Source organism: Manis javanica, chromosome 8 (assembly GCF_040802235.1).
Source record: "Manis javanica isolate MJ-LG chromosome 8, MJ_LKY, whole genome shotgun sequence".
NCBI classification, from domain to species: domain Eukaryota; kingdom Metazoa; phylum Chordata; class Mammalia; order Pholidota; family Manidae; genus Manis; species Manis javanica.
In genome coordinates, this window is record NC_133163.1 from 95,449,183 (window position 1) to 95,475,073 (window position 25,891).

General features: G+C 43.6%; 1 protein-coding gene across 2 annotated transcripts in view; it reads left to right on the forward strand.

Moving 5' to 3' along the window:
* The window catches only part of SQOR (sulfide quinone oxidoreductase), a 94,724-nt gene that overhangs the window by 14,310 nt on the left and 54,523 nt on the right, over window positions 1–25,891 (forward strand). Inside the window, exon 1 of one of the 2 annotated variants that reach the window (XM_037022186.2) lies at window positions 17,936–18,257. The exons of the other annotated variant lie outside the window; for it this stretch is intronic. The gene's annotated coding sequence lies outside the window, so the exon portion shown is untranslated. Of the gene's footprint in view, window positions 1–17,935; window positions 18,258–25,891 lie in introns of those variants that run through there. 2 annotated transcript variants of the gene reach the window in all.

Consider the following 25,891-nt stretch of genomic DNA (forward strand, 5'->3'; position numbering starts at 1 on the left):
GGCCAGGAGGTGGCACTTCACTGTCACAGCCAGGAGCCGTATTTACCCAACCAAAAGGCAAGGTTGGAGGGCAGTCAGTGGGCTTTAGCAGCAGGGGTTTGTGGAGATGGTTAATGAAGGATGGTTACAATTTTGTACCTAGTGGCAAAATAAGCAGACAGTGGACAAGGATGCTGCTTAACGTCTGTACTGGGTCAGCAAACATTTTAGGCAAAGGGCTAGATAGTTTTGGACTTGGCAGCTCATACACTGTCACAACAGCTCAACTCAGCTGTTGTAGCACAAGAGCAGCCATGGATATGTAAACAAGTGAAGGAAGCTGTGTTTCAATAAAACTTCATTTACAGAAACAGGTGGTTGGCTGCATTTTGCCCATAGGTCATTGTTTCCTGATCCCCCTTAAAAAAAAGAGTGGGGGGCAAAATTGGAGGAATAAGAGGCTGAGGGCAAAGGTCAAGATCTCTTGCTCAGTTTCCAGACTTCAGTGAATTTTCAGATCTGGGACCCACTGACTAAAGAGGTGGCTGGAGGAGGGACCCTGGAACATTGTGGCAAATACACAGTCCTTTTCCAAAGGACACTATGGCCATTTACTTGGGTGACTGTACACTAGGACTATTGGACACAAGTTGTGGGTTGACATCGATACTTAGAGACCTAAAGGATGATCATGGCCCTCTTGGTTGAATGGAGGGGCCTATAAGGACCAGGTAAGAAATGAGGCCCTGGATAAAGTCCAGCTTGCAATGGGCTCACTGTAGCCACAGATCCGCACAGTAGTCAGACTGCCTCTTTTTCTACCACTGACACCTTGAACACCATGGGGATTGGCTGGCAGAGCTGCCTGTACTGGTTTGGATTTGTTGCAACACCCTTTCCTGTTTCACCCCCATGCAAAGCTGGCGGCCTTCTGTGTTACCCAATATACGAACCAGAGAAATATCCTTGGGGAGGAATGTGTTGCCTCCAGAATGCAAAGAAGTCTACAAGGCACTGTAGTTCCTTTGTGACAGGGTTTGTAATTTCTTTTACTTTAGAAGGGGATATCCCAGAATGCCCCTGATCACTGGACCTCTAAAAATGTCACTGAAATGGTCTGTTCCTGACTCCTCACTGAGTTTATCTCTCATCCTTTGATGTGCATGCATCTTGCTGAGTTCTATAGCATACTAGCTCCCTCTTGCTCATCCTGCCCAATCAGCTCGATGTCATCAGTGTTATGGATCAATGTGATACTCTCTTGGGTATCTAAGAGGTCCAGATCTCAGACTGTATTACAATAGAGAAGGTGATACATAGGAGGAGGTGGTAGAGTTAACAACCCTGAGGCAAACTATAAATGAATATTGCCTGTTTTTCCTGCCCACAGAACTTCAGCTAGCAGTTTTCTCTGGAGGCTTAAGGCATGTCTTATCCACAGGTATGGAGTCCCATATTGCAGAGCATCCAACTAGGGGAGGAGGTGTGGGAGATGGTCATGACCATGGATGGAGTCCTCTAGTTGTGTCATGTACTGACCACCCAGAGATAAATGGCTTTTGTAGCCCTGGAATGGACTTTAAAGTCACAGCTGAAGCACTGGCTCTGGGAAAGCGCTCTGAAAGGATGGAGTGCTGCCCTCCAAGATGTGCTGTATTTATTAAATCGGGCTTATATATGGTGCTGTGCCCTCTGCAGGAAGGATACAAGGGTCTGGAAACCAAGGGGTGGAAGCAGGAATGGCCTCATTTCCCATCATTCCTAATGGTCCACTGAGGGATTTTGTGTTTCATTTCCTTGCAACTCTGGGTTCTGCATGGTTGGAGGTCCTGGTCTTCAAAGGGAATGCTTTTACCAGGGACACAGTGAAGGTCCCGTTGAACTGCTGCTGACAGGGCACTTTGGACATTTTGTGTCCAGGGATCAGCAGGCAAGAGAGGAGTGGCCCTACTAGCCAGGAGTAAGTGACCCTGGTCCTCTGGAGGAAGAGGGCTGCTTTTTTTTTTTTTTTTTTTTTTTTTTTTTTTTTTTTTTTTTTTGAGAGGGCATCTCTCATATTTATTGATCAAATGGTTGTTAACAACAATAAAATTCAGTATAGGGGGGTCAATGCTCAATGTACAATCATTAATCCATCTCAAGCCTAATTCTCGTCAGTCTCCAATCTTCTGAAGCATAACGAACAAGTTCTTACATGGTGAACGAATTCTTACAGAGTGAATAAATTCTTACATGGTGAACAGTACAAGGGCATTCATCACAGAAACTTTCGGTTTTGATCATGCAATATGACCTATAAACCATCAGGTCAAATATGAATATTCATTTGATTTTTGTACTTGATTTATATGTTGATCCCACATTTCTCCTATTATTATTATTATTTTTATTTTTAATAAAATGCTGAAGTGGTAGGTAGATGCAAGATAAAGGTAGAAAACATAGTTTAGTGCTGTAAGAAGGCAAATGTAGATGATCAGATGATCAGGTGTGTGCCTATGGACTAAGTATTAATCCAGGCTAGACAAGGGCAGCAAGACATCCACGGATGCAGAAGATTTCTCTCAAAGCAGGGGGGGTGAGGTTCTGAGCCTCACCTCTGTTGATCCCCAAATTCTCACCTGATGGCCCCCCTGCGACTGTGCCTGTCTTAGGTTGTTCCTCCCTTGAGGAATCTTACCCGTCTCTGGCTAACCAGTCATCTTCCGGGGCCATACAGGGAAATGTAAAGTTGGTAAGTGAGAGAGAAGCCATATTGTTTGCAAAGGTTAGCTTTTTACTTCTTTGCAGATTTATGCCCTGTGGCTTCTATGCCCAGCACTTGTCTCGAGGTATCTTTACCACCTGGAGGAATTATGATACTCGGTAAATTCGATATGAGGCACGAATTCTATTTAAGGTTTGTAATTAGGAAGGAAGAAGAAAAGCTATAGATGTAGCATATGAAGGAAACTTGGGAGGATTGATTATTTCTTTGACATATCTTCTTGTATAGTACCTTAAGTATGTATAGGTTTTAAACTACTAACTAATTTGCACACACATATTAACATAATAGGAATACGGTGACATAAACAAAGCAAATCTATAATTACCAGCCATCTCCAGTGAAGCCAAGAAAACCATTTAGGCACCCTAGGCATTTGTGAAAATTTATCTATGATATGATGGATATTTTCCAACTGTACTTGAATCATCAGACAATTTAAAGCAGCCCATTTCTGGGATCTGTTCACATCCCATATGTTCTTTTAACCATAGATAGTCTATAGTCATGAGATTTTGGGGTGCTACAACTTGCACCCCTCCCAACTCCTGGTTGAGTTCCAACAGACAGATCCGGTCAAATTCGTTGTCTCACTGTATGCACATGCCAGCCTAGACATCTCCCTCCTCCTTCTCATGGCAAGTCCAGGAGATGGTGGGCTGGATGCAGCCACAACCGCAGCATCGTCCGGATCCCTGTGGAGGCTTTTTGATGATCATCCCCCGGCACGAGTCCTCCAGAGAGTGCTGATGCCGGAAGCTCCTCCTCATATCGTATCTTAGTTCATTTTCTGGGTATCCAAGCTAGGCCTTGATCTTCTGCGTAGAAACAAACAGACCCCTTGCCCACACCTTGACACGCCCTCCATACCACTGTGCAGAACTCACTGGAGGTCAGCACACAGCAACTGCTTTTTTTTTTTTTTTTTTAATTAAGAGAAAGGAATATTATCAGAAAAGAGTACCTCCATAGCTGATCATCTGACACCCTTTAAGTGATCAACATTAAGGATATTTAAAGCATGCGTTGATCTTTGATTTACCAATAGTTTTATCCTGTTAAGGAGTAATCCCCCTTTTCTTTCTTTCTTTCTTTTTTTTTTTTTTAAAATTTTTAATCTACACTTACCTGAAGAATACTATGTTTACTATGCTCTCCCCTATATCAGGTCCCCCCTAACAACCACATTACGGTTACTGTCCATCAGCTTAGCAAAATGTTGTAGAGTCACTACTTGTCCTCTCTGTGTTGTGCAGCCCACCCTCCCCTTTCTCCCTCCCCCCCATGCATGCTAATCTTAATACCCCCCTTCTTCTTCCCCCCCCGTATCCCTCCCTGCCCACCCATCCTCCCCAGTTCCTTTCCCTTTGGTACCTGTTAGTCCATTTTTGGGTTCTGTAATTCTGCTGCTGTTTTGTTCCTTCAGTTTTTCCTTTGTTCCTATACTCCTCAGATGAGTGAAATCATTTGGTATTTCTCTTTCTCCGCTTGGCTTATTTCACTGAGCATAATACTCTCCAGCTCCATCCATGTTGCTGCAAATGGTTGGATTTTTCCACTTCTTATGGCTGAGTAGTATTCCATTGTGTATATGTACCACATCTTCTTTATCCATTCATCTACAGATGGACATTTAGGTTGCTTCCAATTCTTGGCTATTGTAAATAGTGCTGCGATAAACATAGGAGTGCATCTGTCTTTCTCAAACTTGATTGCTGCGTTCTTAGGGTAAATTCCTAGGAGTGGAATTCCTGGGTCAAATGGTAGGTCTGTTTTGAGCATTTTGATGCACCTCCATACTGCTTTCCACAATGGTTGAACTAATTTACATTCCCACCAGCAGTGTAGGAGGGTTCCCCTTTCTCCACAGCCTCGCCAACATTTGTTGTTGTTTGTCTTTTGGATGGCAGCTATCCTTACTGGTGTGAGGTGATACCTCATTGTAGTTTTAATTTGCATTTCTCTGATAATTAGCGATGTGGAGCATCTTTTCATGTGTCTCTTGGCCATCTGTATTTCTTTTTTGGAGAACTGTCTGTTCAGTTCCTCTGCCCATTTTTTAATTGGGTTATTTGTTTTTTGTTTGTTGAGGCGTGTGAGCTCTTTATATATTCTGGACGTCAAGCCTTTATCAGATCTGTCATTTTCAAATATATTCTCCCATACTGTAGGGTTCCTTTTTGTTCTATTGATGGTGTCTTTCGCTGTACAGAAGCTTTTCAGCTTAATGTAGTCCCACTTGCTCATTTTTGCTGTTGTTTTCCTTGCCCGGGGAGATATGTTCAAGAAGAGATCACTCATGTTTATGTCTAAGAGGTTTTTGCCTATGTTTTTTTCCAAGAGTTTAATGGTTTCGTGACTTACATTCAGGTCTTTGATCCATTTTGAGTTTACCTTTGTATATGGGGTTAGACAATGGTCCAGTTTCATTCTCCTACATGTAGCTGTCCAGTTTTGCCAGCACCATCTGTTGAAGAGACTGTCATTTTGCCATTGTATGTCCATGGCTCCTTTATCAAATATTAATTGACCATATATGTTTGGGTTAATTTCTGGGGTCTCTAATCTGTTCCACTGGTCTGTGGCTCTGTTCTTGTGCCAGTACCAAATTGTCTTGATTACTATGGCTTTGTAGTAGAGCTTGAAGTTGGGGAGTGAGATCCCCCCTTCTTTATTCTTCTTTTTCAGGATTGCTTTGGCTATTCGGGGTCTTTGGTGTTTCCATATGAATTTTTGAATTATTTGTTCCAATTCATTGAAGAATGTTGCTGGTAATTTGAGAGGGATTGCATCAAATTTGTATATTGCTTTTGGCAGGATGGCCATTTTGACGATATTAATTCTTCCTAGCCATGAGCATGGGATGAGTTTCCATTTATTAGTGTCCCCTTTAATTTCTCTTAAGAGTGACTTGTAGTTTTCAGAGTATAAGTCTTTCACTTCCTTGGTTAGGTTTATTCCTAGGTATTTTATTCTTTTTGATGCAATGGTGAATGGAATTGTTTTCCTGATTTCTCTTTCTATTGATTCGTTGTTAGTGTATAGGAAAGCTACAGATTTCTGTGTGTTGATTTTGTATCCTGCAACTTTGCTGTATTCCGATATCAGTTCTAGTAGTTTTGGAGTGGAGTCTTTAGGGTTTTTTATGTACAGTATCATATCATCTGCAAATAGTGACAGTTTAACTTCTTCTTTACCAATCTGGATTCCTTGTATTTCTTTGTTTTGTCTGATTGCCGTGGCTAGGACCTCCAGTACTATGTTAAATAACAGTGGGGAGAGTGGGCATCCCTGTCTGGTTCCCGATCTCAGTGGAAATGCTTTCAGCTTCTCGCTGTTCAGTATAATGCTGGCTGTGGGTTTATCATATATGGCCTTTATTATGTTGAGGTACTTGCCCTCTATTCCCATTTTGCTGAGAGTTTTTATCATGAATGGATGTTGAATTTTGTCAAATGCTTTTTCAGCATCTATGGAGATGATCATGTGGTTTTTGTCTTTCTTTTTGTTGATGTGGTGGATGATGTTGATGGATTTTCGAATGTTGTACCATCCTTGCATCCCTGGGATGAACCCCACTTGGTCATGGTGTATGATCCTTTTGATATACTGTTGAATTCTGTTTGCTAATATTTTATTGAGTATTTTTGCATCTACGTTCATCAGGGATATTGGTCTGTAATTTTCTTTTTTGGTGGGGTCTTTGCCTGGTTTTGGTATTAGGGTGATGTTGGCTTCATAGAATGAGTTTGGGAGTATTCCCTCTTCTTCTATTTTGTGGAACACTTTAAGGAGAATGGGTATTATGTCTTCTCTGTGTGTCTGATAAAATTCCGAGGTAAATCCGTCCGGCCCCGGGGTTTTGTTCTTGGGTAGTTTTTTGATTACTGTTTCAATTTCTTTGCTTGTAATTGGTTTGTTTAACTTTTGTGTTTCTTCCTTGGTCAGTCTTGGGAGGTTGTATTTTTCTAGGAAGTTGTCCATTTCTTCTAGGTTTTCCAGCTTGTTGGCATATAGGTTTTCATAGTAGTCTTTAATAATTCTTTGTATTTCTGTGGAGTCTGTCGTGATTTTTCCATTCTCATTTCTGATTATGTTGATTTGTGTTGACTCTCTTTTTCTCTTAATAAGTTGGGCTAGAGGCTTATCTATTTTGTTTATTTTCTCAAAGAACCAGCTCTTGGTTTCGTTGATTTTTGCTATTGTTTTATTCTTCTCAATTTTGTTTATTTCTTCTCTGATCTTTATTATGTCCCTCCTTCTGCTGACTTTAGGCCTCATTTGTTCTTCTTTTTCCAGTTTTAATAATTGTGATGTTAGACTATTCATTTGGGATTGTTCTTCCTTCTTCAAGTGTGCCTGGATTGCTATATACTTTCCTCTTAAGACTGCTTTCGCTGCATCCCACAGAAGTTGGGGCTTAGTGTTGTTGTTGTCATTTGTTTCTATATATTCCTTGATCTCTATTTTGATTTGTTCATTGATCCATTGATTATTTAGTAGCATGTTGTTAAGCCTCCATGTGTTTGTGAGCCTTTTTGTTTTCTTTGTAGAATTTATTTCTACTTTCATACCTTTGTGGTCTGAAAAATTGGTTGGTAGAATTTCAATATTGTGGAATTTACTGAGGCTCTTTTTGTGAGCTAGTATGTGGTCTATTCTAGAGAATGTTCCATGTGCACTTGAGAAGAATGTATATCCTGTTGCTTTTGGATGTAAAGTTCTATAGATGTCTATTAGGTCCATCTGTTCTAGTGTGTTGTTCAGTGCCTGTGTGTCTTTACTTATTTTCTGCCCGGTGGATCTATCCTTTGGGGTGAGTGGTGTGTTGAAGTCTCCTACAATGAATGCATTGCAGTCTATTTCCCTCTTTAGTTCTGTTAGTATTTGCTTCACATATGCTGGTGCTCCTGTATTGGGTGCATATATATTTAGAATGGTTATATCCTCTTGTTGGACTAAGCCCTTTATCATTATGTAGTGGCCTTCTTTATCTCTTGTTACTTTCTTTGTTTTGAAGTCTATTTTGTCTGATATTAGTACTGCAACCCCTGCTTTCTTCTCACTGTTGTTTGCCTGAAATATGTTTTTCCATCCCTTGACTTTTAGTCTATGCTTATCTTTGGGTTTAAGGTGAGTTTCTTGTAAGCAGCATATAGATGGGTCTTGCTTTTTTATCCATTCTATTACTCTATGTCTTTTGATTGGTGCATTAAGTCCATTTACATTTAGGGTGACTATTGAAAGATATGTACTTATTGCCATTGCAGGCTTTAGATTCGTGGTTACCAAAGGTTCAAGGTTAGCTTCTTTAGTATCTTACTGCCTAACTTAGCTCGCTTATTAAGCTGTTATATACACTGTCTGGAGAGTCTTTTCTTCTCTCCCTTCTTATTCCTCCTCCTCCCTTCTTCATATGTTGTGTGTTTTGTTCTGTGCTCTTTTTAGGGGTGCTCCCATCTAGAGCAGTCCCTGTAGGATGCCCTGTAGAGGTGGTTTGTGGGAAGCAAATTCCCTCAGCTTTTGCTTGTCTGGGAATTGTTTGATCCCACCATCATATTTAAATGATAGTCGTGCTGGATACAGTATCCTTGGTTCAAGGCCCTTCTGTTTCATTGCATTAAGTATATCATGCCATTCTCTTCTGGCCTGTAGGGTTTCTGTTGAGAAGTCTGATGTTAGCCTGATTGGTTTTCCTTTATAGGTGACCTTTTTCTCTCTAGCTGCCTTTAAAACTCTTTCCTTGTCCTTGATCCTTGCCATTTTAATTATTATGTGTCTTGGTGTTGTCCTCCTTGGATCCTTTCTGTTGGGGGTTCTGTATAATTCCATGGTCTGTTCGATTATTTCCTCCCCCAGTTTGGGGAAGTTTTCAGCAATTATTTCTTCAAAGACCCTTTCTATCCCTTTTCCTCTTTCTTCCTCTTCTGGTATCCCTATAATACGAATGTTTTTCCTTTTGTATTGGTCACATATTTCTCTTAGTGTTGTTTCATTCCTGGAGATCCTTTTATCTCTCTCTATGTCAGCTTCTATACGTTCCTGTTCTCTGGCTTCTATTCCTTCAATGGCCTCTTGCATCTTATCCATTCTGCTTATAAATCCTTCCAGGGATTGTTTCACTTCTGTGATCTCTTTCCTGACATCTGTGATCTCCTTCCGGACTTCATCCCACTGCTCTTGCATTTTTCTCTGCATCTCATCCCACTGCTCTTGCATTTTTCTCTGCATCTCATCCCATTGCTCTTGCATTTTTTTCTGCATCTCTGTCAGCATGTTCATGATTTTTATTTTGAATTCTTTTTCAGGAGGACTAGTTAGGTCTGTCTCCTTCTCAGGTGTTGTCTCTGTGATCTTTGTCTGCCTGTAGTTTTGCCTTTTCATGGTGATAGAGATAGTCTGCAGAGCTGGTACAAGTGACCGCTGGAAGAGCTTCCCTTCTTGTTGGTTTGTAGCCTTTTCCTGGGAGAATAGCGACCTCTAGTGGCTTGTGCTGGGCAGCTGTGCGCAGACAGGGCTTCTGCTTCCTGCCCAGTTGCTTTGGGGTTTATCTCCACTGTTGCTGTGGGCTTGGCCTGGCTGGGGCTGTTCCTCCAAAATGGTGGAGCCCCGTTAGAGGGGGAGCAGCCAGGAGAGTATTTATCTCCGTAAGGGGCCTCTGTGCTCCCTGCTGCCCAGGGGGTTAGAGTGCCCAGAGATCCCCAGATTCCCTGCTTCTGGTCTAAGTGACCTGTCCTGCCCCTTTAAGATTTCCAAAAAGCACTCTCCAAACCAAAACAACAACAGCAACAATGAGAGAGGGAACAGAAAGGAAAAAAAAAAGAAAAAACACGCGATTTTTTTTTTTTTTCCTCAGGTGCCGGTCCCAGGCACCCGCGCACTGGTCCTGCTGCCCTGTCTCCCTAGCACCAGGGTCCCTGTCCTTTCAAGGCTTCCAAAAAGCACCCACCCACCGGTCCCGCAGGGAAGGAACGCTCAATATTCTTTGTCCTCAGGCACTGGTCCCACGCACCCGCTCACCAGTCCTGCCGCCCTGCCTCCCTAGCACCGGGGTCCCTGTCCCTTCAAGGCTTCCAAAAAGCACTTGGCAAAAAGAGAGAAAAAAAAGGGGAAAAACGCGCGATTTCTTCCGTCCTCAGGTGCTGGTCTCAGGCACCCACCCACCGGTCCCACAGGGAAAAATGCGGGATATTCTTTGTCCTCAGGTGCCGGTCCCAGGCACCCGCTCACCAGTCCCGCCGCCCTGCCTCCCTAGCACCGGGGTCCCTGTCCCTTTTAGGCTTCCAAAAAGCACTCGCAGAAAAGAGAAAAAAAAAAAGGGGAAAAACGCACGATTTCCTCTGTCCTCAAGTGCCGGTCTCAGGCACCCGCCCACCGGTCCCGCAGGGAAAAACGGGGGATATTCTTTGTCCTCAGGCGCCGGTCCCAGCCACCCGCTCACCAGTCCCGCCACCGTGCCTCCCTAGCACTGGGGTCCCCGTCCCTTCAAGGCTTCCAAAAAGCGCTTGCCATAAAGAGAAAAAAAAAAAAGGGGAAAAACGCGCGACCTCCTCCGTCCTCAGGCACCGGTCTCAGGCACCCGCCCCCAGGTCTCGCAGGGAGAAACGCGGGATATTCTTTGTCCTCCGGCGCTGTTCCCAGGCACCTCCTCACCGGTCCCGCCACCCTACCTCCCCAGCAACGGGGGCCGAGGGCTGCTTTTATACAGTGGGGCAAGGAGGAATATGTGTGGGACTCAGGTGGTGCATGTGGGCACCTTCCATACTCACTTGCCCCATTAAATCTGAGTAGACACCTGCAGCAAACCAGCCTGAGGAGGGTATGATTATCAAGTGTTCAGACCTCCTCAGGAATAAAGGTTTGGGTCATAACACCATGTGGACCACCAAGACATGCCAAAGTAAGTGCTGAGGGTGAAGGGGGTTTAGAATGGGTGGTAGAGAAGGGAGAAGGTAGGGAAGTATTCATTGTGGCCCTGCAGTTAGCTATGGTGACCTTGGGAGAGTGTGGTTTATCCAATAAACTTTCTCTTCTGAGTTGCCCCTTGGGAGGGAAGGCCCAGGAGGCCCACGGTGGAGTGCACCCTGCACCTGTGTGGAGAACATCTCTGTGGTGCAAGGGGTAGACTGTGGCGGCCAGGAGGCCATGCCTCACAGATCTCCAGCTGCAGGGACCCTAACTGACCGAAGGCCGAGATACTTCACACTGAACTCCACCACACTTGTGCTGAGGCATGCTTCCCACACCTGGGTGGGGTTAGAACTCTGGGAGAGGAAGAGCCACCTGCAGGGAGGGGAAAATCGTTGAGAGGAGAGAGAATGGGAGTGAGAGGAAGGACAAAACAGAACGTAGTTGAGAGAGAACAAGGAAGCCTAGAGCAGCATTTGCTGGGTAGGGGCCCCTTTTGGATCTTTGGTGCTGGCTGTCCTGGGCCCCTGCTGTTGATTGGCAGAAGAGGCTAGTTGCTTTCCCTCACCCACTCTTTTCTTTGTGTCCACAGCAATTTTTTCAGGGCTCTGTCAGTTGCCCAAGTGTAACAGACTTACCCAAATGGCCCAAGTTCCTTCCATTCTTAATGCTGCAGCTGAAACTATGGGAGTCCCCAGGCCCTCCAGTGATATGCTCACTTGTCCAGAACCTCAGCCCCAGAACTCCATAGCCACCCAGAAGTCCCTTCTAGGATAGACTTTTCCTTTGTCATGTAAAATGTATAGAAAAATAGATGAACTAATATAATAGGACTGCTTCCTGTTCCAAGGGTTAGGAAGGACGTAGAGTCCTTCCCATTCTTTCCCCAACTCCCAAGTTTTTCATCAAATGCTAGTCCTCCTGGTGCTTATACAACACGAGTCATAAATTTCCTGGATTGCCAATACTCCTTTGCGGCAGCCTGTTTGATCTCATTTTTGGAGCATATACTCCTCCCTAGGAACCACTCCATTGACTCCAACACACTTAAAAAAAATTTTTTTTATTAAGGTATTATTGATACACACTCTTATGAAGGTTTCACATGAAAAAACAATGTGGTTACTACATTTACCCATATTATCAAGTCCCCACCCATACCCCAATGCAGTCACTGTCCATCAGTGTAGTAAGATGCCACAGATTCACTATTTGCCTTCTCTGTGCTACACTGTCTTCCCCATGACCTCCCACACACCATGTGTACTAAACATAATACCCTTCAATCCCCTTCTCCCTCCATCCCCACCTGCTCTCCCACACCCCTCCCCTTTGGTAACCACTAGTTCCTTCTTGGAGTCTCTGATCCAACACCCTTTTATTGAATAAAAGACATAGTGCTAAGCCCTAGAGACAAGAAGTTCCTGCCTTCAGTGGGTTTATTTCTTTCTTAGAGAGACACAATTAGTTATATTATACATAACTTTAGTAAAGGGAACAGTAAGTAACCATGATAAACAGCACCAAAGGAACAGAGACTGGGAATGGGGACTTGCTGCTGGCACTAAGACAGGTTTAGGAAGAAAGAAGTATCTGGAAGGAACCAACACCAGGAGCGAACCATGAGTTCCAAAGGAGCGCCTCCCACTCACCAGCTCTTGCTCTTGAGGCAGAAGCATTTATTTGCCCTGGAAAATGGATTGGGGCTCCCCAACTCTTCGCTTCATCTCTTGGAAATACACTCCCACTCTCAGGTTCAGTGTTATGTCTGTGGGGCACTTTGGAGTGCAGTCTGTCTGTAGAGCAAATAGTTTTTCATGTCTCAAATAAGTCCCATCTTTGATACAGTGGGTCTGATATTTATGTACCAGGGCCAATATTCATACTGTTCATTTGTCTTAGAGCAGGCACATTGAACTTCTTTTTCTTCAGTGCCTAGTATAACACCTGTTTAAGCTCTGGGTAACGTGAGCAGCAATAACTATAATATTGCAGCTACTTTAGTAACTACCACTTACTGAATACTTTTTCTATGCTAGGTATGGTACCAATCATGTTATATGTATTAACTCATTTAATTTTCATAAGGATCCTATGACGTAGGTACTTTTAAAGATAGCCATTTTATTGTTGCAGTTAACTGAGGCCTATTAATACATTCTTTTTGAGACTAGTGTATATACACAAAGGTAACCTTTGGTCTTTGTAGTCTCACATACACAGAGGTATTCTTGGCCCAAGAGACACAGTGTTTACTCTTCCATTATATCCTTGAGGTAGGAGGACAGACTTTATCTCTATTTTATAGATGAGGGAATTCAGGCAAAAAGAATTGTCCCAAACAGTTTGGGACTAAATTTCTGAGAAAGACTTGATTCCAGATCCAGTATTTTTCTTAGCATCCTAGGAGATTTCTGCGGGGGAGAGCCTGAGCCTGCCTGAGTCACACCCTCACTCCACAGCACTCATATATATCTGCATTTAGCAGAGCCCTTTGTTGCTCTAGGACTGTCATACCACTTTGCTTCTGTATGTAGAAAACAATCTATAAAATATATTAATGGAGCCAACAACTTATCTTTCTCCTTTTCCTTCCCCTTTCCCCTCCTTCCTGCCTCCCTCTATTCCCCTGCTCCCTGTCTTCCCCTCCTTCCCTTCCCCTGCCTCCACCTCTTCCTCTCCCTCCTCCTCCTCCTAGTATTAAACCCCTTCCCCCATCTGGTGGCAGCGCCCATCATAAGAATCGCGGTGGAAGTCAGAGGGGCTAAATGTGCCCTACCTGCTCTGACAGCTGCGATGTTGGCTTGACATAGATTTGGTTAATGGACACTCCTACCGAGGACTTGAATTCTCACTCCCTTTATATTTGTGTCACTCGTTCTAGAGTCATTTGTGAAGGCAGTGGGTGTATTCATGGGGTGGCCAGGCTGTTGCTGCTAAAAAGTGGTGTTGTGCTTTCTGCCTTTTGATTTTGCGGAACTATCTTGATTCCTGCCTGCTTTTCTGCTATCATTATATGTCATTCGGATGGTTCTGTGAACCCCTGAGAGCCTTTAATATTCTTTTTCTACGTAAGGTATCTAGCTGGTTTCTTGCCTGTGAGCAAGAATGCTGATTGCGATGAGTTCTTTGCAGTTTGTGAAACACCTCCACATACTTTTGTGCTTCTGGTCTGAAAACAATTTTATCTTCTATGTAGCAGATGAGGAACCTAGCTACCTTGGAGCCCAATAGCCATTTTAGTTATTTGAATTGCAGGATGGCTGTAAGGGAAACAGCACTTTTGGGAGGTGTTGGGACTGCCTCTTAGAAACTCAGCATAATACATAATGTTATGTTCTGTTTGTCTACCCACCTGCTCCGGTTCTGAGGCTGCTTGGCTCAGTCTGTGCAGGAAGGATGTGGGAGGAACCTATCCCCAGCTCTCCTGCAAGTCTCACTGCAGCTGCTCAGAAGCTGGTGGCACCTTGGCTGGGCTGCTCTCTCAGCTAGGAATGGTTTGCTGGGGCTACAGTGAGCCTTTCTCTAGCTACTCACTCACCCAGGGAAGAATTTGCTGCAGGAAAGGGATAAAGATGGGGCTTGCTGAGTGGGCAAAGCAGAAGGTACTGTTTAAGGATGCATGTCCATAGGAACATCTCTTCCATGCTCTTCCTTCAGCACCTTCCCTTTCTCGGTGCCATAACCCTATTCCCACCCATTCCTGTTGCCAGCCCTTGCTGTTCTTGAGCCTGCATGGCTTCCCAGAACCCCGTTGGTTTGCTTTTCCTTCTCTTGGATGTTCTTGAATTGGGGTGTGCTCCTTAGTGCCAGCTGCTCCTCTTCTCACCCTTTAAAGATGCTTCTCCTATATTCTGATCTCCCCAGTGCACCTTCACTGCTTTGCAAGACACACATGGGTGGGAACCAAGTCTGATTTTGTCAACAGTATATGACCACAGAACAGGTACTGACTGGGCTTGACACAGCAGGCAGGGATTCGGGTATCCAGCAGGTGAAAGAATGACTCCATGAGTGAGGGAGTGAGCAAACTCTCAGACCCCTGCTCTTCCTCAAAGGAGGGTCTTGGGTGAGATAATAGCATGAGTACATGTAGAAGCTCCCACCACGCAGAATTTGCTCAAGACATATTCCTTGACTCTGAATCTGATTCCACACCCATCAGCCTCTTAACTGCCCAGCAAGCAGCACATATGTGACACTTTCCTGCATGCATCCTTCCCTTCTAAACAACAGCTTCTTAACTGGAATGGGGAGGTGGTGGGTCTGGGAGGTAGGGTAGGGTATTTTGGAAATACAGGAGGTCATTTTTATTTGGCACAATTGGGACATAATTGATTGACATTGAGAGGGTGGGTGCCAGGGATGCTAACATCCTGTGCTGTGGGGGCAGCACCGCACAACAGTTAACTCTCATGAATCCTGTATGGCTTCAGGTGTCCACCCCTATGGTGACTCAATGCTCAGGTATGCAAAAAAAAAAACCCCAAAACCCAAAAACCTTATTTCTTCTTGTAAAAATACCTTAACTTTTTCTCGTAAGGTAGACTCTAGCTCAGATAGTTACAAATATCATGCATTTTTGCATGGTTTTAATGTAATGAAATTCCCAGGAATGTATCTATTGGCAAAACTAAGAGATTATGCTTATTTTGTTCAGAATGTTTTCTTTTTTTTACCAAATTTACCCAGTCAGTACCTGCTCTGTGGTCATATACTGTTAGCAAAGTTGTTCTCCACTTTAGAAAATCATGTCACCGAGTAATGCTGCAGGTGCAACTGAATTGCCAATAAAAGTCTACAGTCTGCATTTGCAACTATGATGTTCACAGTGATTTTACCATAGATGCAATCAGTTCCTCTAATAGAAGATAGAAAATATTGATTGGAAAAAAAAATTTACAAAAATTCATTGTTCAAAATTCAGAAAATTAAGTAAATGTAAGATAAATGTAAATGTATTTTCAAGGGATTTTTTGGGGGGAATTTGTAACAAATATCTGAAATTATTAAAGCTTTTATTATTTTTTTATTGAGCTATGATTGGCATATAACATTATGTTAGCTCCAGGTATACAATGTAATGATTCAGTATTTGTATATATTGTGAAATGATCACAATAAGTCTAGTTAAGATCTGTCACCATTAGTGAATATAAAACATTATTTTTCTTGTGATGAGAACTTCTATGATCTACTCTCTTGGCAACTTTAAAATATACAATGCAGTTTTATTAACTATAGTCACTATGCTGTACATTATATCCCCAGGACTTATTTATTTTAGAACTGGAAGTTTGTACCTTTTGACCTCCTTCATCCATTTTGCTCACCCACCTACCCCTGCCTTTGGCAACCACTAATCTGCTATCTGTAACCTTGGTTTTGTGTTTGGATTCCACATGTAAGTGAGGTCATACAGATATTGTATGTTGTCTTTCTCTGACTTATTTCACTTAGCATAATGACCTCAAGGTCTACCCATGTTGTTGCAATTGGTAAGATTTCATTCTTTTTTTAATGGGTGAATAATATTCTTGTGTGTGTGTGTGTGTGTGTGTGTGTGTGTGTGTGTGTTTATTTCACATTTTCTTACCCACTCATCCATTGATGGACCCTTAGGTTTATCTCGTGTTTGGCTTTTGTAAATAATGCTGCAGTGAACATGGGGATGCATAGATCTTTTCCTGTTAGTGTTTTCATTTTCTTTGGATAAATACAAGTGGAGGAGCTGGATGATATAGTAGTTCTATTTTTAATTTTTTGATGAACTGCCATACTGTTTTTCATAGTGGCTCCAATTTACATTCCCATAACAGTGCACATGGGTTCCCTTTTCTCCACAACCTGGCTGACATTTGTTATTTCTTTTTTTTTTGATGCTAGCCATTCTGACAGGTATGAGGTGATGTCTCATTGTGGTTTCGATTTGCATTTTCCTGATGATTAGTGATGTTAAGCATCTTTTTATGTACCACTCTTTTTTGGAAAAATGTCTATTCAGTTCCTCTGCCCATTTTTAATTGGATTTCTTTTTTTTTTTTTTTTGCCATTGAGTTGTTGAGTTCTTTATATACTTGGATATTAACCCCTTATCAGATATATGACTTTGCAAATATTTTCCCCAGCTCAATAGATTGCTTTTTCATTTTGTTGATGGTTTCCTTTGCCTTGTAGAAGTTTTTTTGTTTGATGTAGTGCCACTAGTTTATTTTTTATATTGGTGTCAAATCCAAAAGATCATTGTGAAGACCAATGTCAAGGAGCTTAACTCCTATGTTTTTTTCTAGGAAGTGTATGGTTTCAGGTCTTCAGCCCTTTAATCCATTTTGAATTAATTTTTGTATGCAGTGTAAGTTTCATTCTTTTGCAAGTGGCTGTCCAGTTTCCCAACAACATAAATTAAAAAGGCTGTCCTTTTCCCATTGTATATTCTTGGCTTCTTTGCCATAAGTTAATTGACCATATATGTATGGATATTTTTCTGGGCTTTCTATTTTGTTCCATTGATCTTTGTGGCTGTTTTATGCCAAATACCATACTGTTTTGATTACTAGAGCTTTGTGATATAGTTTAACATCAGGAAACATGATGCCATACAAATTTTAGGGTTGTTTGTTTTCCTAGTATGAAAAATGTTATTGGAATTTGAAGGATTGTATTGGATCTATAAATTGCTTTGGGTATTGTGGATATTTCAACAATATTCTTTCAATCCATGAGCATGGAATATCTGTCTTTGATTTCTTTCATCAATGCCTTACAGTTTTAAATGCCTTAAAACTTAAAATTGCTCTAAGACTTTTAGGATACCCTATATTATAAAAAAGTGCTGCTATATCTAATAAGGTGGAAAACCATTCATGTACAGTTTGTCGCCCGCCCACCCCACAACCGAGAAAGCAGCCAATTGAAAGTGTCCTTTCATCAAAGTAGCAGGGAACACGTGTGAAGTCCAGTGGCTGACCCTGGCCTGCGCCTAAGGGGAGAGCAGAACTCCAGCGTTTACTAAGGCAAGTCTTCAGGCTTCTCTGAACCTCTGTTGCCGTAACTGTGAAATGGGTGTGAGAGCAGCTGTCTCTGCGCAGTCCGTGGGAAACAGGTCAGAAGCACAAGACGCACTGGAGGACCCAAAACAAACTGCCCTTGGACTCTGTCCACAGCCCCGCCTCCACTTTTGCCCCTCCCAGTTACGCAACGCTGTTGGCCTTGGAGGGTGATAGGGCGTCGGGGTGGAGAGTGACAGGGGGCCTTTGTGCCGTCGGCTGGCGCGCATAAGGGTACCAAACCACCCTCCGGAGCGCGATAGGGCAGGGGCGAGTCTGTGCCATGGGAAGCGCGCCGGGCCGGCTGGACCCGCATTCCTGGCTCTGCCCTCTGTGCGCGCTTAAAGCCTGGGTGCAGTCTGCAATTGGCCGTGGTGCCCAGGCTGTGGCGCCTGACAGGACAGTGACGGGACCTTTCTGGGGGGAGCCTCGCTCTCCCCGCCTCCAGCCTCCGCGCAGGTGGGGGTGTGGGGGCAGACCGGGCGGGCGGGGCCCCAGCGGAGGCCGCGAGCTCTTGCTGCGCCAGCACTGTGGCCGGAAGCTCCGCTCGCCCCTGGGTAAGAGGCGTCGGGCGGCCGGGCTCGGCGGCCGGGCTCGGGCGCTCGGTCAGGGGTTGGGGCGCGGGCGGTGACAGCACCACTGAGGCTGGTTGTTGGCCCAGCTGCCCACGCAGGTGGGACTGCGTGGCACCTTCATCCCGCTTCACCCTTGCCGACACCCACAGCTCGTGCTGCTCCTGTCTGGAACCCGGGTCCTGGGACTCCGGCTTCCTTTCCGGAGTGTCGGGCCCTGGCGGCGCGGAGAAGCTGACCTGCCAGGGGTGGTTGAACACCAAAGTGCCCCTGGTCTTGGTGTGTGGGTATTTCGGGCACCTTCCACTTGTTGAATGTGTCACTCAGCACAGCCTTGGGACGCGAGTGGGGGTCAGAGGCTGGCGGCAGCCCGTCAGCCCGCCGCGGGGGGATCGGTCCGCTCGCACTGCGTGTGGGATAGGGGTAGCTCAGGGAGACAGCTGCGGCTGGGAAGAGCAGAGCAGAGCAGAGCAGAGCAGAGCATTGAGGGCCCCTGCAGAACAGAAATTGGAGGAAAGGGGAGAAAGGATCCTCTAGGGCACTGGGGCTCCTTTCCTTTCTCTTCGTCCCTCTCTTTTTAATTATACAATCCCAGCGCAGCTTCTTGCTCATAGTGAGCAGAGCCTCTTGATTTGACGGGGCTGCCCATTGCTGTAATGTAAGGTTCTGACCACTTTTGTGCCATATATCCCTTTGGCAGTTCTGGGAAGACTAAGGATCCCTTCTCAGAACAATGCTTTTAAAGGTATAAAGCCAGAAGCAGGGTTTTATAAAGGAAACTATTTCCAAAACACTTGTAAAAATATTAAGAATTTATGCTGTAGTAGTAATATAAATGACTTAAAAAAACAAATGTATTATAAAACAAGATCTAGCAGTGAATCTAACAGCTACAATAATTTTGAAGTAGTTATGAGTATAAACAGTATTTTAAGATAAAAGCAACACCTATAATGTAAGAAAACATTTGTTATTTCTACTGGTGACAAAGTTGTAGGTGCTCCTAATTTTGATGTGGTTTGTTGCCTACATATATAATTGAAGAAAATGTTGAATTTCAGTTAGAGATTAATGAAAATAGAGATGTTTTAATTTTGTTTTTCCCATTGAAGTTCATGGGCCCCAGATTAAATCCCATGATTGTGGAAGGCACAGTGCTCAGGAGGTCAGGTGACTTGGTGGAAGTCAGGACACTTCCATTGACTAATAATGTGACCTGGGCTTTTGAACTAATTTGTGCCTTAGCTTCATGCCCAGTGGGGATAGTCATGCCTTCTGTGTGTTGTAGTGCCTAGCATTATACCTTGTTCAGAGAGGTGAAATAAGTACCATTTATTAGAACTTGTCTATCTCTGTCACTGGACTGCAAACTTATGGGCAGCCCCATTGTATCTCCGATCCTGGACATGGAAATTACTCAATAAATATTTATGGAATGAATAAGTGGATTGGGGAGGGTTGCTTGTGACTACATCTAAAAAACCAAAATTTATCAAGGAGTCAGCTGGTAGTTTGAGATACAACTCTGTTTAAAATTTGGGCCTCTATTTTTATGGGTGCTGGCAGTGTCAGTCAGGGCTGATGGGTTTGTATGTGGGGTCTGTGTGGCTGTTGCTCTGCCAGAGAAGATGAAATTGAGTGCTGATTTTTTTTTTTGCAGAACAGAAAAACTTTGCAGAACAGTTTTTCTTCCATCCTGCCTCTGTCTAGGCTTGTTAATCTGTGTGTTGTAACACAGGAAGTATCTTGTAGGGAATGGAGACAGACTCATGGTGAGGCATTTCTGGGCATAGATGCACATTTCTTTTTCCTCTTTTTTTTTTTTTTCACCTTTTCCTGCCAAACGACCTACTGCCTAAGTCCTCTGGACTCTGAAAGTTTGGTAAATAGGAGCAGCATGAAAGTTGCCTAAAGCCAACTAGTTGCTTCTTAATTCCTAGCCTTAAATGTCTATATAATCCAACAAATGTGGAGGTAATAGAAGAAGAAAAGTAGGTCTAGTGAGCATCCCTATGACTTACTTTGTAAAATCACAGAGTAAAAGTGCTACATGGGACAGGAACATAGGGAGAGAACTTTGTAAGGAAGTGGAAATTAGAACATACTGGGGCTATCTATGCCTGTAACTTTGGGAAGGGCAAACAGTGGTGTTATGGGCTGAATTGTGGCTCCTCAAAATTCGTATGCTGAAGTCCTCATCCCCAGGACTTTAGAATGTGACTGTATTTAGGGACAAGGCTTTTAAAAAGATAGTTAAGGTTGAATGAGATCATAAGAGTTTGTCCCTAATCCAACGTGACAGGTTTTCTTATAAGAAGAGGAAGAGACACCAGGGGCAGGTCTGATTATAGACCCTTGTCTTTCTTTGCTGCAATAATTCACCACTATGATCAATATAAGTTATTAGAACAAGCACTTCCATTTGAATACCTGCTTGTGAACCTCCATTTAAATCCCCTTTCCCCTCATTTAGAGGGTCATGGACTTTTAGAAAAGGAGGGGACCTTTGAAGCAACCCAGTCTGGTCCTTTATCCATTGATGAAAAAAGCATGACCCAGAATGGCTAAGGATGGGCCCTGCCTGGCACTGCCTGGAATATGGGTTGGGCCTCCTGACACACCCTCGGAGAAAGCTTTCCTGGACTGGGGAGCTGGGTCATCTATGGAGACCTAGGAAAGACATACACCTAGGGAACCTGGGACACCTGTTACCTAGCTCACCCATCACTTTGTCCTGACCATTAAAGCTTTGAGTTTGGCAACTCTTCAATAATGTTCAAACCACAGCTGTATAACTTGTAATTAGAGTCTTTTTTTAATGTGTGTTAAGATCTCACACACTTGGATTCCAAGGAATAAATGTGTGACTAATTGGCCAATCCCTGTTTATAATGAAACTCCACCCTTCAGAGTCTTCAGACAGTGAGACTCTGAGCGGGAATCCCAGCACTGCTGGGGCTGATGAGTAATTTTATTGTGATCATTTAACAGATTCAAGATAACAAGGCCTAAGCTTTTCCCTGTTGTGTGATGGGGAGCAAATTAATTCCACATCCTCCAGTGTGTCTGCAGTCTGGGGATGGGCACACACAGGCACGTGCAGGCATTGAAAGGAAACCTGCAGTACACCTGATTAGAGGCCGTGAATGATGGACTTGAAGGGGAGCTAAATTGTGATTATTTATACACTAGAGTATGGGTTGGCAAGCTCCTATTAGTTGAAGCAAGCAGAAGAACAAGGCATTCTCTCCCCTACATAATTCAAATGAAACCCTTGACTTTCAATTGAAATAATCCAATTGACTGACATTTTTTTTTTCCTGGTGCCAGAATGCAAGTGTTTTCCTTCTATAAATATAATTTTTGTGCTCTGCTTAGCAAATATATGGCTTGGTGAAATTGTCAGTCCCTCCCCATTACAGGGCTTTCTGACTGTAAAATGAATGTATGCTAGGGAAACTTGTAGAACATTTCTCAGGGAAATGCAAAGGGAGCTATTGTTTCTTTGTCAAATCCTCATTAGTAACACTTATTTAGTAACTCTCTGAAGGCAGATCCTACCAGTTTTCCCCTAAAGAGTTAGGGAGCTGAAGAAACCCAGTGTGACTCAACACTGAGTCATCAGGGAAATGTATACAATTGTTTCTGTTTCCTGGATGATTTGCTCAAAATACTAAAAATTTTGGCCCTAGAACAGCTCTGGAGGTTGAGTTCCAACAGGTCCCTGCAGGCCTACATGAAGATTGTTCCATTTTCTTTATTTGTTAATACGGTAATCTGGTAACCCATTTCCTGAACACATGAGCTGTGATAACACTGCCATTACTCAAGAGGAGGTTTGCCAAGAGGAAGGGCGCAGCCTAGGTCCTGCCTTTGCAGAATAGCCCTCATTCTCTTTTTCGAGGTGGGGTGCTTTCCTTTTCTGTTACCCTGCCCTGGATTTTGAATAATCCAGCCAAGTAATCTGATACTGTTACTTACACCCTCTCTTCCTTGTATCCACCTGAACAAGGTCATAGTTCACACACTTCCTTCTTTATCCCCTGTGCAGATTTGTCACAGAAATTCTTCAGCATGTTTTGCATTCATGCCTTCATCTCTGTTCTCATTGCCTATTCCAAGCACTCAGTGGTGCCTGAATTTCTGAAACAGCCACTTAAAGGATCTTCATATTCCTGGTCTTCTCTACTACAATAGGCAGTCTCTTTTTATTCGTTGAAGCTTCTGAGTGCTTAGCACAATGCCTGGCACATAGTAAATACGCGGAACTGCTGAACTCACCTAAACTGCTCCAATTCATCTTCTCAACTTGCCCCAGGGGTTTTTTAAGACATTAGTTTCATCACAAACTTTCAAGGACTCTCACTGCCATTAGCAGGTACCATGAGCTCAAATGCATGCCAGGGCTGAACAGGTGACATAAATGAGTAACGTAGGCTGAGTGGGGTTGGGATGAACTGGAACCTCATGCAGGGTGCAGATGGGCAGTGACTACTCAGCTGCAGCCAAGGGTTGACCTGTGAGAATGTGGGCCCAGTGTTGTCAGAGAGGCCAACAATCTGGAATTTTTTTGGTGAAGACATCCAAAATATTTAATGTTGGCACTAATTCAGAATTTAAGAAAACATTATAAGCCAAACAAAACACAGCTCTGGTCTATATTTGACCCGCAGTTTGCTGCTTTATGACCCTTTGATGGGATTACAGTTGTTTAGGACTAAGCAACCAAACCTTAACTTCAGTTCCTTGTGGCTATCTAATCTTCTGTGTCCATCTGCCCTAGGCTGCCTTCATCCTTGTCCACAGCTACACGTGCTCATTCTAGGTGATCCTACTTCCCAAACCTCAAACCTAACTGTCCAAACTAGTCCAAACAGGCCCTTGGCTGCTCTCTTTCTGTCCATGTCATTCTTTATTTTGCTTCCTGGATGTCCACTTTGACTCTCTTTCTCCCAGGGGCCCTTTGTACCGCTCAGCCAATTGCTCTCCTCTCTAATCAGAATCCTATTTGCATTTCTAATGCCAGCACCTAATCAGGCCCTTACCACTCACATTTGGACCACGTACTAGGTCCTGAATCCCAGAGCTGGTTCTGTCTCTCCTCCAACTTAATTTCCTCCCTGACACCAGATTCATTTTCTCAAAGTTCTCTCCTCCGTTCTGTCACTTCTCAAAATTGATTTTCAATAGAAAGCCTCAGCTCCCTCACATGGCTCTTTATAATCAGGCTATGATATTTCTTTTTTGTCTGCTTCTCTGCTGCTCTCAACAGCTGTCTGATCTGGTTGGCCTTCCATTGCCCAGACACACTCTGGGCCTTTCCACCTTATCAGTCAGGGTCTCTAGGACATAGTTGGCACACTCAAACACATTATTAAAAGGGGTTTAATGAAGTAACTATTTATAAAGGTGTCGGAAGGTTAAGAAAAACCGACAAGAATGGTGAAACAACTATATTGATTTGGCGCTTGAAAAAGCAAATAGAGGGAATGATTACTAGAACCCTGAGAAAGACTTATAGCTGAGGTCCATCCCACAAGAGCCAAGGCCTTTGGCTGAGGAATAAGCCATTGCTGAGCTGAGGCTCGTAAGGGAGGGGTTTGAGGAATAAACATTCTGATCTCATTCTTTTTCAATCCTCTGATCTACTGGTGCCTGCCATTGGCTGAACCCAGCTGGCAGCCTAGGACAAGAGCCAGTTGATGCCAACCTTACAGGTCAGCTTTCAGGGCTCAGGGCAGGGCAGAGAAGGCTGGAAAGAGATCTACAGGGCAGCCACCACTTCTTTGATTTATTTACTTTTGCTATTCTTTCCTCTTGGTGCACCCTCCCATGGCATTTCCATTTGTCAAATGCTGCCAGTCTTCTACCTCCTGCTCAGATTCTTTTTCACCAAGATTTCATTGATGACCTTCTTTTGTCAAAACACACATTGTGTTTGGCTCAGATTGATTACATCGCCCTTCGCTTCCACCACTTAACCTAATGGTAGTTAGAAGTGTGCACTTCTTTCTCCTACTAGCTTGAGAAGGGGTGTGCCCTAGAATTCTGTTTTCTTTCACACACAGTAAATTAAATTTCACCTTCATCATATTTGCATCTGGCAATAAAGGTGTTGAATAAATCCATCTATTCATTAATTCATTCTTTGTAGCAAATATTACTGCTATTGTCTAAATGTTTGTATATCCCCCAAATTCAGTTTTTGAAATTCAGCCCCCCAAAGGTGATGGTGTTAGTAGGTAGGGTCTTTGGAATGTTATTAAATCATGAGAGTGGAGCTCTCATGAATGGAATTAGTGCACTTATAAAGAGGGTCCAGAGAGATCCCAGGCCCCTTCTACCATGTGAGGATACTGGGGAAAGGCGTCATGAGCTGGGAAGAAGGCCCTCACATGATCTTGCTGGCACCTTGATCTTGGTCTTCCCAGCCTCCAAACCTGTGAGAAATAGATTTCTGTTGTTTGTAAGCTGCCCAGTCTATGGTACTTTGTTATAGCAGCCCAGACAGACTAAGATGATTACTGAGATCTTTCATTGTGCCAGGCACTGTGCTAGGTGTTGGGAATAAAACAGTGAGCATGTCACATTAGGTCCCTGCACTGACAGAGCTTAGTGGGATGGAGTACACATTATACCCTTCTATTATACCCTGACTATTATACCCTTCTGAAATGCCCTTTCTTGTTTCCTGATCTTAGCCACTGCCCAAAGTCGAGCCCAAGTCTGAGCTGCTCTAGTCCTTCCAGCCCAAGTGGGTCCTGCAAGTCACATCACTCACCTTGCCCCCCGTGGAACTTTGCTATGGTCATTCACATTTGTTGGCATTTTAATGCATCCATTTTCCCAGAGAAATGAAAACCTCTTGGTAGATTTGAACTCTGGTTCTAGACTCTGGATAGTCTCCATCTATCCCCACTGACTCTGTGGCATGTCGTGGCCCTTCTTGTTATCCCCTGGATTGACAAAACAGTTGATGGTAACAGGAAGAAAACCTCTGTGTATACCAAGGGAGTAGCCCTGAGCTCTCTGGCCACCTCCTTAGGAACAGTTGCCAAAAAATGGGGTACCTTTATTTTCTAACACTTATATCATCTCTGGATTAGTGGAAGGAATTTTGACTTCCAAAATTACGGGTTTATATTCCAGCTCTTAGATTTAGCAGCTTCTCTGAACCTCACATTCAGCATCTATAAATGGGAAGAACAATACCCACCTTGTAGGATTGTTGTGAATATTAAGTAAGATGATGTATGTGTTGGTTTCCTATTCCTGCTGTAACAAATTGTTGATGGCTTAAACAATACAAATTTATGATCTTACCGTACTATAGTTCAGAAGTCCAGCATGGATCTCACTGTATAGTCAAGGTGCCAGCAGGGCCAAATTCTTTCTGGAAGCTCTAAAGGAGAATCTGTTCTCTTGCCTTTTCCAGCTTGTAGATGCCACCCTCATCTTTGGTTAATGAATCCCTTCCTCCATCGTCAAAGCCAGCAACTTTGCATCTCTTGACCATTCTTCCATGGTCATGGCTTCCCTCTGACCACAGCTGGGAAAGGTTCTCCACTTTTCAGGGTCCTTGGGATTAGATTAGGTCCACCTGGTTAATGTGGGTAGAC